Source organism: Hemiscyllium ocellatum, chromosome 46, assembly GCF_020745735.1.
Source record: "Hemiscyllium ocellatum isolate sHemOce1 chromosome 46, sHemOce1.pat.X.cur, whole genome shotgun sequence".
NCBI lineage: Eukaryota > Metazoa > Chordata > Chondrichthyes > Orectolobiformes > Hemiscylliidae > Hemiscyllium > Hemiscyllium ocellatum.
The window spans coordinates 2,292,170-2,306,460 of NC_083446.1; the positions used below are offsets into that span (position 1 = coordinate 2,292,170).

The following is a 14,291-nucleotide window of genomic DNA, read 5'->3' on the forward strand; positions in this document are numbered from 1 at the left end:
AATGTTAATAACGGTGAGGGAGATAATTGAGGGGATTATATTAATGATAATAATGTTAATAACAGTGAGGGTGATAATTGAGGGGGATATTAACGATAGTAATGTTAATAACGGTGAGGGTGATAATTGAGGGGGATATTAATGATAATAATGTTAATAACGGTGAGGGTGATGATTGAGCGGGATATTAATGATAATCATGTTAATAACGGTGAGGGTGATAATTGAGGGCGATAATAATGAAAATATTGTTAATAACGGTGAGGGTGATAATTGAGGGAGATATTAACGATAATAATGTTAATAACGGTGAGGGTGATAATTGAGGGGGATAATAATGAAAATAATGTTAATAACGGTGAGGGTGATAATTGAGGGGAATTTTAATGATAATAATGTTAATAACGGTGAGGGTGATCATTGAGCGGGGTATAAATTTGGTAATAATGTTATAACCAGTAAGAGTGATAATTCAGGGGGATATTAATGATAATATTGTTAATAACAGTGAGGGTGATAATTTAGGGGGATATTAATGATAATAATGTTAATAACAGTGAGAGTAATAATTTAGGGAGATATTAATGATAATAATGTTAATAACGGTGAGGGTGATAATTGAGGGGGGTGTTAATGATAATAATGTTATCAACAGTGAGGGTGATAATTGAGGGGGATATTAATGATAATAATGTTAATAACGGCGAGGGTGATAATTGAGGAGGATATTAATGATAGTAATGTTAATAACGGTGAGGGTGACAATTGAGGGGATTATATGAATGATAATAATGTTAATAACGGTGAGGGTTATAATTGAGGGGATTATATTAATGATAATAATGTTAATGACACTGAGGGTGATAATTGAGGGGGATATTTATGATAATAATGTTAATAAAGGTGAGGGTGATAATTGAGGGGATTATATTAATGATAATAATGTTAATAACAGTGAGGGTGATAATTGAGGGGTATATTAATGATAATAATGTTAATAACGGTGAGGGTGATAATTGAGGGGGATATTAATGATAATAATGTTAATAACAGTGAGGGTGATAATTGAGAAGGACATTAATAACAATAATGATAATAATGTTATGAACAGTGAGGGTGATAATTGAGGGTGTTATTAATGATAATCATGTTAATAACGGTGAGGATGATAATTGAGGGTGATATTAATAACAATAATGTTAATAACGGTGAGGGTGATAATTGAGGGGGATATTAATGATAATAATGTTAATAACGGTGAGGGTGATAATTGAGGGGGATATTAATGATGACAATGTTAATAACGGTGAGGGTTATAATTGAGGGGAGCGTTAATGATAATAATGTTATCAACGGTGAGGGTGATAATTGAGGGGGATATTAATGATAATCCTGTTAATAACGGTGAGGGTGATGATTGAGGGGGATATTAATGATAGTAATGTTAATAACGGTGAGAGTGATAATTGAGGGGGACATTAATGATAATAATGTTAATAACGGTGAGGGTGATAATTGAGGGGGATAATAATGAAAATAATGTTAATAACGGTGAGGGTGATAATTGAGGGGGATATTAATGATAATCATGTTAATAACGGTGAGGGTGATAATTGAGGAGGACATTAATAACAGTAATGTTAATAACGGTGAGGGTGATAATTGAAGGGAGTGTTAATGAAATAATGTGATCAATGGTGAGAGTGATAATTGAGGGTGATATTAATAACGATAATGATAATAATGTTATGAACAGTGAGGGTGATAATTGAGGGTGTTATTAATGATAATCATGTTAATAACGGTGAGGATGATAATTGAGGGTGATATTAATAACGATAATGTTAATAACGGTGAGGGTGATAATTGAGGGGGATATTAATGATAATAATGTTAATAACGGTGAGGATGATAATTGAGAGGTATATTAATGATAATAATGTTAATAACGGTGAGGGTGATAATTGAGGGGGATAATAACGATAATAATGTTAATAACGGTGAGGGTGATAATTGAGGGGGATAATAATGATAATCATTTTAATAACGGCGAGGGTGATAATTGAGGAGGATATTAATGATAGTAATGTTAATAACGGAGAGGGTGATAATTGAGGGGACTACATTAATGATAATAACGTTAATAACAGTGAGGGTGTTAATTGAGGGGGATTTTAATGATAATAATGTTAATAACGGTGAGGGTGACAATTGAGGGGATTATGTGAATGATAATAATGTTAACAATGGTGAGGGTTATAATTGAGGGGATTATATTAATGATAATTTAATGACAGTGAGGGTGATAATTGAGGGGGATATTAATGATAATGTTAATAAAGGTGAGGGTGATAATTGAGGGGATCATATTAATGATAATAATGTTAATAACAGTGAGGGTGATAATTGAGGGGGATTTCAATGATAATAATGTTAATAACAGTGAGGGTGATAATTGAGCGGGGTATAAATTTGGTAATAATGTTATAACCAGTGAGAGTGAAAATTCAGGGGTGTATTAATGATAATAATGTTAATAACAGTGAGTGTGATAGTTCAGGGGGTTATGAATGTGATCATGTTGTAAACGCTGGGAGTGATAATTGAAGGGATATTAATGCCGGCTGTGCTGCTGGGTTGGACACGGTGGCCGAGTGGTTAAGGCGATGGATTGCTAATCCATTGTGCTCTGCACGCGTGGGTTCGAATCCCATCCTTGTCGTCTCTTTCTTACGTGCTTGGTGTTGTTCCCCCTCACAAACACACATGTTGATGGAGCTGGTTTACATCCACGCCTTTTAGGAGTGGCTCAGTGGCTAGCACAGCGCCACGGACCCAGGTTCGATCCCAGCCTTGGGTGACGATCTGTCAGGAGTTTGCCCATTTTCTCTGCGTCTGTGTGGGTTTCCTCCCACAATCCAAAGGTGTGCAGGTGCGATGAATTGCCCATAGAATTAGATGCATTAGTCAGGAGTAAATGTGGGGAATGGGGCTGGGTGGGTTACTCTTCAGAGGGTTGGTGCGTTTTGTTGGGCCGAATGGCTTGTTTCGATACTGTACGGAATCTTATCTAATGTAATGATCATTGAGGGAGTTAATGATGATAATATTAATAATGGTGAGGGTGATAATTGGGGGGTTATTAATGATAATAATGTTATGAACAGTGAGGGTGATAATTGAGGGTGTTATTAATGATAATCATGTTAATAACAGTGAGGGTGATAATTGAGGGGGATATTAATGATAATAATGTTAATAACAGTGAGGGTGATAATTGAGGGTGTTATTAATGATAATCATGTTAATAACGGTGAGGATGATAATTGAGGGTGATATTAATAATGATAATGTTAATAACGGTGAGGGTGATAATTGAGGGGGATATTAATGATAATAATGTTAATAACGGTGAGGGTGATAATTGCCGGGGATATTAATGATGACAATGTTAATAACGGTGAGGGTGATAATTGAGGGGAGCGTTAATGATAATAACGTTATCAACGGTGAGGGTGATAATTGAGGGGGATATTAATGATAATCCTGTTAATAAAGGTGAGGGTGATAATTGAGGGGTATATTAATGTTAATAATGTTAATAACGGTGAGGGTGATAATTGAGGGGGATATTAATGATAATCCTTTTAATAACGGTGAGGGTGATAATTGAGGAGGATATTAATGATAATAATGTTAATAACAGTGAGGGTGATAATTCAGGGGGATATTAATGATAATAATGTTAATAAATAATACGGAATCTTATCTAATGTAATGATAATTGAGGGGGATCATTGAGGGAGTTAATGATGATAATATTAATAATAGTGAGGGTGATAATTGGGGGGTTATTAATGATAATAATGTTAATAACGGTGAGGATGATAATTGAGGGGGATATCAATAACGATAATGTTAATAACGGTGAGTGTGATAGTTGAGGGAGATATTAACGATAACAATGTTAATAACGGTGAGGGAGATAATTGAGGGGATTATATTAATGATAATAATGTTAATAACAGTGAGGGTGATAATTGAGGGGGATATTAACGATAGTAATGTTAATAACGGTGAGGGTGATAATTGAGGGGGATATTAATGATAATAATGTTAATAACGGTGAGGGTGATGATTGAGCGGGATATTAATGATAATCATGTTAATAACGGTGAGGGTGATAATTGAGGGAGATATTAACGATAATAATGTTAATAACGGTGAGGGTGATAATTGAGGGGGATAATAATGAAAATAATGTTAATAACGGTGAGGGTGATAATTGAGGGGAATTTTAATGATAATAATGTTAATAACGGTGAGGGTGATCATTGAGCGGGGTATAAATTTGGTAATAATGTTATAACCAGTAAGAGTGATAATTCAGGGGGATATTAATGATAATAATGTTAATAACAGTGAGAGTGATAATTTAGGGGGGTATTAATGATAATAATGTTAATAACAGTGAGAGTAATAATTTAGGGAGATATTAATGATAATAATGTTAATAACGGTGAGGGTGATAATTGAGGGGGGTGTTAATGATAATAATGTTATCAACAGTGAGGGTGATAATTGAGGGGGATATTAATGATAATAATGTTAATAACGGCGAGGGTGATAATTGAGGAGGATATTAATGATAGTAATGTTAATAACGGTGAGGGTGACAATTGAGGGGATTATATGAATGATAATAATGTTAATAACGGTGAGGGTTATAATTGAGGGGATTATATTAATGATAATAATGTTAATGACACTGAGGGTGATAATTGAGGGGGATATTTATGATAATAATGTTAATAAAGGTGAGGGTGATAATTGAGGGGATTATATTAATGATAATAATGTTAATAACAGTGAGGGTGATAATTGAGGGGGATATTAATGATAATAATGTTAATAACAGTGAGGGTGATAATTGAGAAGGACATTAATAACAATAATGATAATAATGTTATGAACAGTGAGGGTGATAATTGAGGGTGTTATTAATGATAATAATGTTAATAACGGTGAGGGTGATAATTGAGGGGGATATTAATGATAATAATGTTAATAACGGTGAGGGTGATAATTGAGGGGGATATTAATGATGACAATGTTAATAACGGTGAGGGTTATAATTGAGGGGAGCGTTAATGATAATAATGTTATCAACGGTGAGGGTGATAATTGAGGGGGATATTAATGATAATCTTGTTAATAACGGTGAGGGTGATGATTGAGGGGGATATTAATGATAGTAATGTTAATAACTGTGAGAGTGATAATTGAGGGGGACATTAATGATAATAATGTTAATAACGGTGAGGGTGATAATTGAGGGGGATAATAATGAAAATAATGTTAATAACGGTGAGGGTGATAATTGAGGGGGATATTAATGATAATCATGTTAATAACGGTGAGGGTGATAATTGAGGAGGACATTAATAACAGTAATGTTAATAACGGTGAGGGTGATAATTGAAGGGAGTGTTAATGAAATAATGTGATCAATGGTGAGAGTGATAATTGAGGGTGATATTAATAACGATAATGATAATAATGTTATGAACAGTGAGGGTGATAATTGAGGGTGTTATTAATGATAATCATGTTAATAACGGTGAGGATGATAATTGAGGGTGATATTAATAACGATAATGTTAATAACGGTGAGGGTGATAATTGAGGGGGATATTAATGATAATAATGTTAATAACGGTGAGGATGATAATTGAGAGGTATATTAATGATAATAATGTTAATAACGGTGAGGGTGATAATTGAGGGGGATATTAATGATAATAATGTTAATAACAGTGAGGGTGATAATTGAGAAGGACATTAATAACAATAATGAGAATAATGTTATGAACAGTAAGGGTGATAATTGAGAGTGTTATTAATGATAATCATGTTAATAACGGTGAGGATGATAATTGAGGGTGATATTAATAACGATAATGTTAATAACGGTGAGGGTGATAATTGAGGGAGTTAATGATGATAATAATGTTAACAATGGTGAGGGTGATAATTGAGGGGAATAATAACGATAATAATGTTAATAACGGTGAGGGTGATAATTGAGGGAGATATTAACGATAATAATGTTAATAACGGTGAGGGTGATAATTGAGGGGGATAATAATAACAATAATGTTAATAACAATGAGGGTGATAATTGAGGGGGATAATAATGATAATAATGTTAATAACGGTGAGGGTGATAATTGAGGGAGATATTAACGATAATAATGTTAATAACGGTGAGGGTGATAATTGAGGGGGATAATAATGATAATCATTTTAATAACGGCGAGGGTGATAATTGAGGAGGATATTAATGATAGTAATGTTAATAACGGAGAGGGTGATAATTGAGGGGACTACATTAATGATAATAACGTTAATAACAGTGAGGGTGTTAATTGAGGGGGATTTTAATGATAATAATGTTAATAACGGTGAGGGTGACAATTGAGGGGATTATGTGAATGATAATAATGTTAACAATGGTGAGGGTTATAATTGAGGGGATTATATTAATGATAATTTAATGACAGTGAGGGTGATAATTGAGGGGGATATTAATGATAATGTTAATAAAGGTGAGGGTGATAATTGAGGGGATCATATTAATGATAATAATGTTAATAACAGTGAGGGTGATAATTGAGGGGGATTTCAATGATAATAATGTTAATAACAGTGAGGGTGATAATTGAGCGGGGTATAAATTTGGTAATAATGTTATAACCAGTGAGAGTGAAAATTCAGGGGTGTATTAATGATAATAATGTTAATAACAGTGAGTGTGATAGTTCAGGGGGTTATGAATGTGATCATGTTGTAAACGCTGGGAGTGATAATTGAAGGGATATTAATGCCGGCTGTGCTGCTGGGTTGGACACGGTGGCCGAGTGGTTACGGCGATGGATTGCTAATCTATTGTGCTCTGCACGCGTGGGTTCGAATCCCATCCTTGTCGTCTCTTTCTTACGTGCTTGGTGTTGTTCCCCCTCACAGACACACATGTTGATGGAGCTGGTTTACATCCACGCCTTTTAGGAGTGGCTCAGTGGCTAGCACAGCGCCACGGACCCAGGTTCGATCCCAGCCTTGGGTGACGATCTGTCAGGAGTTTGCCCATTTTCTCTGCGTCTGTGTGGGTTTCCTCCCACAATCCAAAGGTGTGCAGGTGCGATGAATTGCCCATAGAATTAGATGCATTAGTCAGGAGTAAATGTGGGGAATGGGGCTGGGTGGGTTACTCTTCAGAGGGTTGGTGCGTTTTGTTGGGCCGAATGGCTTGTTTCGATACTGTACGGAATCTTATCTAATGTAATGATCATTGAGGGAGTTAATGATGATAATATTAATAATGGTGAGGGTGATAATTGGGGGGTTATTAATGATAATAATGTTATGAACAGTGAGGGTGATAATTGAGGGTGTTATTAATGATAATCATGTTAATAACGGTGAGGGTGATAATTGAGGGGGATATTAATGATAATAATGTTAATAACAGTGAGGGTGATAATTGAGGGTGTTATTAATGATAATCATGTTAATAACGGTGAGGATGATAATTGAGGGTGATATTAATAATGATAATGTTAATAACGGTGAGGGTGATAATTGAGGGGGATATTAATGATAATAATGTTAATAACGGTGAGGGTGATAATTGAGGGGAGCGTTAATGATAATAACGTTATCAACGGTGAGGGTGATAATTGAGGGGTATATTAATGTTAATAATGTTAATAACGGTGAGGGTGATAATTGAGGGGGATATTAATGATAATCCTTTTAATAACGGTGAGGGTGATAATTGAGGAGGATATTAATGATAGTAATGTTAATAACAGTGAGGGTGATAATTCAGGGGGATATTAATGATAATAATGTTAATAAATAATACGGAATCTTATCTAATGTAATGATAATTGAGGGGGATCATTGAGGGAGTTAATGATGATAATATTAATAATAGTGAGGGTGATAATTGGGGGGTTATTAATGATAATAATGTTAATAACGGTGAGGATGATAATTGAGGGGGATATCAATAACGATAATGTTAATAACGGTGAGTGTGATAGTTGAGGGAGATATTAACGATAACAATGTTAATAACGGTGAGGGAGATAATTGAGGGGATTATATTAATGATAATAATGTTAATAACAGTGAGGGTGATAATTGAGGGGGATATTAACGATAGTAATGTTAATAACGGTGAGGGTGATAATTGAGGGGGATATTAATGATAATAATGTTAATAACGGTGAGGGTGATGATTGAGCGGGATATTAATGATAATCATGTTAATAACGGTGAGGGTGATAATTGAGGGCGATAATAATGAAAATATTGTTAATAACGGTGAGGGTGATAATTGAGGGAGATATTAACGATAATAATGTTAATAACGGTGAGGGTGATAATTGAGGGGGATAATAATGAAAATAATGTTAATAACGGTGAGGGTGATAATTGAGGGGAATTTTAATGATAATAATGTTAATAACGGTGAGGGTGATCATTGAGCGGGGTATAAATTTGGTAATAATGTTATAACCAGTAAGAGTGATAATTCAGGGGGATATTAATGATAATAATGTTAATAACAGTGAGAGTGATAATTTAGGGGGGTATTAATGATAATAATGTTAATAACAGTGAGAGTAATAATTTAGGGAGATATTAATGATAATAATGTTAATAACGGTGAGGGTGATAATTGAGGGGGGTGTTAATGATAATAATGTTATCAACAGTGAGGGTGATAATTGAGGGGGATATTAATGATAATAATGTTAATAACGGCGAGGGTGATAATTGAGGAGGATATTAATGATAGTAATGTTAATAACGGTGAGGGTGACAATTGAGGGGATTATATGAATGATAATAATGTTAATAACGGTGAGGGTTATAATTGAGGGGATTATATTAATGATAATAATGTTAATGACACTGAGGGTGATAATTGAGGGGGATATTTATGATAATAATGTTAATAAAGGTGAGGGTGATAATTGAGGGGATTATATTAATGATAATAATGTTAATAACAGTGAGGGTGATAATTGAGGGGTATATTAATGATAATAATGTTAATAACGGTGAGGGTGATAATTGAGGGGGATATTAATGATAATAATGTTAATAACAGTGAGGGTGATAATTGAGAAGGACATTAATAACAATAATGATAATAATGTTATGAACAGTGAGGGTGATAATTGAGGGTGTTATTAATGATAATCATGTTAATAACGGTGAGGATGATAATTGAGGGTGATATTAATAACGATAATGTTAATAACGGTGAGGGTGATAATTGAGGGGGATATTAATGATAATAATGTTAATAACGGTGAGGGTGATAATTGAGGGGGATATTAATGATGACAATGTTAATAACGGTGAGGGTTATAATTGAGGGGAGCGTTAATGATAATAATGTTATCAACGGTGAGGGTGATAATTGAGGGGGATATTAATGATAATCTTGTTAATAACGGTGAGGGTGATGATTGAGGGGGATATTAATGATAGTAATGTTAATAACTGTGAGAGTGATAATTGAGGGGGACATTAATGATAATAATGTTAATAACGGTGAGGGTGATAATTGAGGGGGATAATAATGATAATAATGTTAATAACGGTGAGGGTGATAATTGAGGGGGATATTAATGATAATCATGTTAATAACGGTGAGGGTGATAATTGAGGAGGACATTAATAACAGTAATGTTAATAACGGTGAGGGTGATAATTGAAGGGAGTGTTAATGAAATAATGTGATCAATGGTGAGAGTGATAATTGAGGGTGATATTAATAACGATAATGATAATAATGTTATGAACAGTGAGGGTGATAATTGAGGGTGTTATTAATGATAATCATGTTAATAACGGTGAGGATGATAATTGAGGGTGATATTAATAACGATAATGTTAATAACGGTGAGGGTGATAATTGAGGGGGATATTAATGATAATAATGTTAATAACGGTGAGGATGATAATTGAGAGGTATATTAATGATAATAATGTTAATAACGGTGAGGGTGATAATTGAGGGGGATATTAATGATAATAATGTTAATAACGGTGAGGGTGATAATTGAGAAGGACATTAATAACAATAATGAGAATAATGTTATGAACAGTAAGGGTGATAATTGAGAGTGTTATTAATGATAATCATGTTAATAACGGTGAGGATGATAATTGAGGGTGATATTAATAACGATAATGTTAATAACGGTGAGGGTGATAATTGAGGGAGTTAATGATGATAATAATGTTAACAATGATGAGGGTGATAATTGAGGGGGATTATATTAATGATAATAATGTTAATAACGGTGAGGGTGATAATTGAGGGAGATATTAACAATAATAATGTTAATAACGGTGAGGGTGATAATTGAGGGGGATAATAATAACAATAATGTTAATAACAATGAGGGTGATAATTGAGGGGGATAATAATGATAATAATGTTAATAACGGTGAGGGTGATAATTGAGGGAGATATTAACGATAATAATGTTAATAACGGTGAGGGTGATAATTGAGGGGGATAATAATGATAATCATTTTAATAACGGCGAGGGTGATAATTGAGGAGGATATTAATGATAGTAATGTTAATAACGGAGAGGGTGATAATTGAGGGGACTACATTAATGATAATAACGTTAATAACAGTGAGGGTGTTAATTGAGGGGGATTTTAATGATAATAATGTTAATAACGGTGAGGGTGACAATTGAGGGGATTATGTGAATGATAATAATGTTAACAATGGTGAGGGTTATAATTGAGGGGATTATATTAATGATAATTTAATGACAGTGAGGGTGATAATTGAGGGGGATATTAATGATAATGTTAATAAAGGTGAGGGTGATAATTGAGGGGATCATATTAATGATAATAATGTTAATAACAGTGAGGGTGATAATTGAGGGGGATTTCAATGATAATAATGTTAATAACAGTGAGGGTGATAATTGAGCGGGGTATAAATTTGGTAATAATGTTATAACCAGTGAGAGTGAAAATTCAGGGGTGTATTAATGATAATAATGTTAATAACAGTGAGTGTGATAGTTCAGGGGGTTATGAATGTGATCATGTTGTAAACGCTGGGAGTGATAATTGAAGGGATATTAATGCCGGCTGTGCTGCTGGGTTGGACACGGTGGCCGAGTGGTTAAGGCGATGGATTGCTAATCCATTGTGCTCTGCATGCGTGGGTTCGAATCCCATCCTTGTCGTCTCTTTCTTACGTGCTTGGTGTTGTTCCCCCTCACCGACACACATGTTGATGGAGCTGGTTTACATCCACGCCTTTTAGGAGTGGCTCAGTGGCTAGCACAGCGCCACGGACCCAGGTTCGATCCCAGCCTTGGGTGACGATCTGTCAGGAGTTTGCCCATTTTCTCTGCGTCTGTGTGGGTTTCCTCCCACAATCCAAAGGTGTGCAGGTGCGATGAATTGCCCATAGAATTAGATGCATTAGTCAGGAGTAAATGTGGGGAATGGGGCTGGGTGGGTTACTCTTCAGAGGGTTGGTGCGTTTTGTTGGGCCGAATGGCTTGTTTCGATACTGTACGGAATCTTATCTAATGTAATGATCATTGAGGGAGTTAATGATGATAATATTAATAATGGTGAGGGTGATAATTGGGGGGTTATTAATGATAATAATGTTATGAACAGTGAGGGTGATAATTGAGGGTGTTATTAATGATAATCATGTTAATAACGGTGAGGGTGATAATTGAGGGGGATATTAATGATAATAATGTTAATAACAGTGAGGGTGATAATTGAGGGTGTTATTAATGATAATCATGTTAATAACGGTGAGGATGATAATTGAGGGTGATATTAATAATGATAATGTTAATAACGGTGAGGGTGATAATTGAGGGGGATATTAATGATAATAATGTTAATAACGGTGAGGGTGATAATTGCCGGGGATATTAATGATGACAATGTTAATAACGGTGAGGGTGATAATTGAGGGGAGCGTTAATGATAATAACGTTATCAACGGTGAGGGTGATAATTGAGGGGGATATTAATGATAATCCTGTTAATAAAGGTGAGGGTGATAATTGAGGGGTATATTAATGTTAATAATGTTAATAACGGTGAGGGTGATAATTGAGGGGGATATTAATGATAATCCTTTTAATAACGGTGAGGGTGATAATTGAGGAGGATATTAATGATAGTAATGTTAATAACAGTGAGGGTGATAATTCAGGGGGATATTAATGATAATAATGTTAATAAATAATACGGAATCTTATCTAATGTAATGATAATTGAGGGGGATCATTGAGGGAGTTAATGATGATAATATTAATAATAGTGAGGGTGATAATTGGGGGGTTATTAATGATAATAATGTTAATAACGGTGAGGATGATAATTGAGGGGGATATCAATAACGATAATGTTAATAACGGTGAGTGTGATAGTTGAGGGAGATATTAACGATAACAATGTTAATAACGGTGAGGGAGATAATTGAGGGGATTATATTAATGATAATAATGTTAATAACAGTGAGGGTGATAATTGAGGGGGATATTAACGATAGTAATGTTAATAACGGTGAGGGTGATAATTGAGGGGGATATTAATGATAATAATGTTAATAACGGTGAGGGTGATGATTGAGCGGGATATTAATGATAATCATGTTAATAACGGTGAGGGTGATAATTGAGGGCGATAATAATGAAAATATTGTTAATAACGGTGAGGGTGATAATTGAGGGAGATATTAACGATAATAATGTTAATAACGGTGAGGGTGATAATTGAGGGGGATAATAATGATAATAATGTTAATAACGGTGAGGGTGATAATTGAGGGGGATATTAATGATAATCCTTTTAATAACGGTGAGGGTGATAATTGAGGAGGATATTAATGATAGTAATGTTAATAACAGTGAGGGTGATAATTCAGGGGGATATTAATGATAATAATGTTAATAAATAATACGGAATCTTATCTAATGTAATGATAATTGAGGGGGATCATTGAGGGAGTTAATGATGATAATATTAATAATAGTGAGGGTGATAATTGGGGGGTTATTAATGATAATAATGTTAATAACGGTGAGGATGATAATTGAGGGGGATATCAATAACGATAATGTTAATAACGGTGAGTGTGATAGTTGAGGGAGATATTAACGATAACAATGTTAATAACGGTGAGGGAGATAATTGAGGGGATTATATTAATGATAATAATGTTAATAACAGTGAGGGTGATAATTGAGGGGGATATTAACGATAGTAATGTTAATAACGGTGAGGGTGATAATTGAGGGGGATATTAATGATAATAATGTTAATAACGGTGAGGGTGATGATTGAGCGGGATATTAATGATAATCATGTTAATAACGGTGAGGGTGATAATTGAGGGCGATAATAATGAAAATATTGTTAATAACGGTGAGGGTGATAATTGAGGGAGATATTAACGATAATAATGTTAATAACGGTGAGGGTGATAATTGAGGGGGATAATAATGATAATAATGTTAATAACGGTGAGGGTGATAATTGAGGGGAATTTTAATGATAATAATGTTAATAACGGTGAGGGTGATCATTGAGCGGGGTATAAATTTGGTAATAATGTTATAACCAGTAAGAGTGATAATTCAGGGGGATATTAATGATAATAATGTTAATAACAGTGAGAGTGATAATTTAGGGGGGTATTAATGATAATAATGTTAATAACAGTGAGAGTGATAATTTAGGGGGATATTAATGATAATAATGTTAATAACGGTGAGGGTGATAATTGAGGGGGGTGTTAATGATAATAATGTTATCAACAGTGAGGGTGATAATTGAGGGGGATATTAATGATAATAATGTTAATAACGGCGAGGGTGATAATTGAGGAGGATATTAATGATAGTAATGTTAATAACGGTGAGGGTGACAATTGAGGGGATTATATGAATGATAATAATGTTAATAACGGTGAGGGTTATAATTGAGGGGATTATATTAATGATAATAATGTTAATGACACTGAGGGTGATAATTGAGGGGGATATTTATGATAATAATGTTAATAAAGGTGAGGGTGATAATTGAGGGGATTATATTAATGATAATAATGTTAATAACAGTGAGGGTGATAATTGAGGGGTATATTAATGATAATAATGTTAATAACGGTGAGGGTGATAATTGAGGGGGATATT

General features: G+C 34.1%; 3 non-coding genes across 3 annotated transcripts; all 3 read left to right on the top strand.

The window, feature by feature from the left end:
* The first annotated feature begins 2,640 nt into the window (after positions 1 to 2,640).
* On the top strand, positions 2,641 to 2,722 carry trnas-gcu (transfer RNA serine (anticodon GCU)). Its single transcript has one exon. It is a non-coding gene; the product is annotated as a tRNA-Ser (tRNA).
* A 4,184-nt stretch (positions 2,723 to 6,906) lies between these two features.
* Positions 6,907 to 6,988, top strand: trnas-gcu (transfer RNA serine (anticodon GCU)). Its single transcript has one exon. It is a non-coding gene; the product is annotated as a tRNA-Ser (tRNA).
* Positions 6,989 to 11,224: 4,236 nt separating this feature from the next.
* Positions 11,225 to 11,306, top strand: trnas-gcu (transfer RNA serine (anticodon GCU)). Its single transcript has one exon. It is a non-coding gene; the product is annotated as a tRNA-Ser (tRNA).
* Positions 11,307 to 14,291: the final 2,985 nt, after the last annotated feature.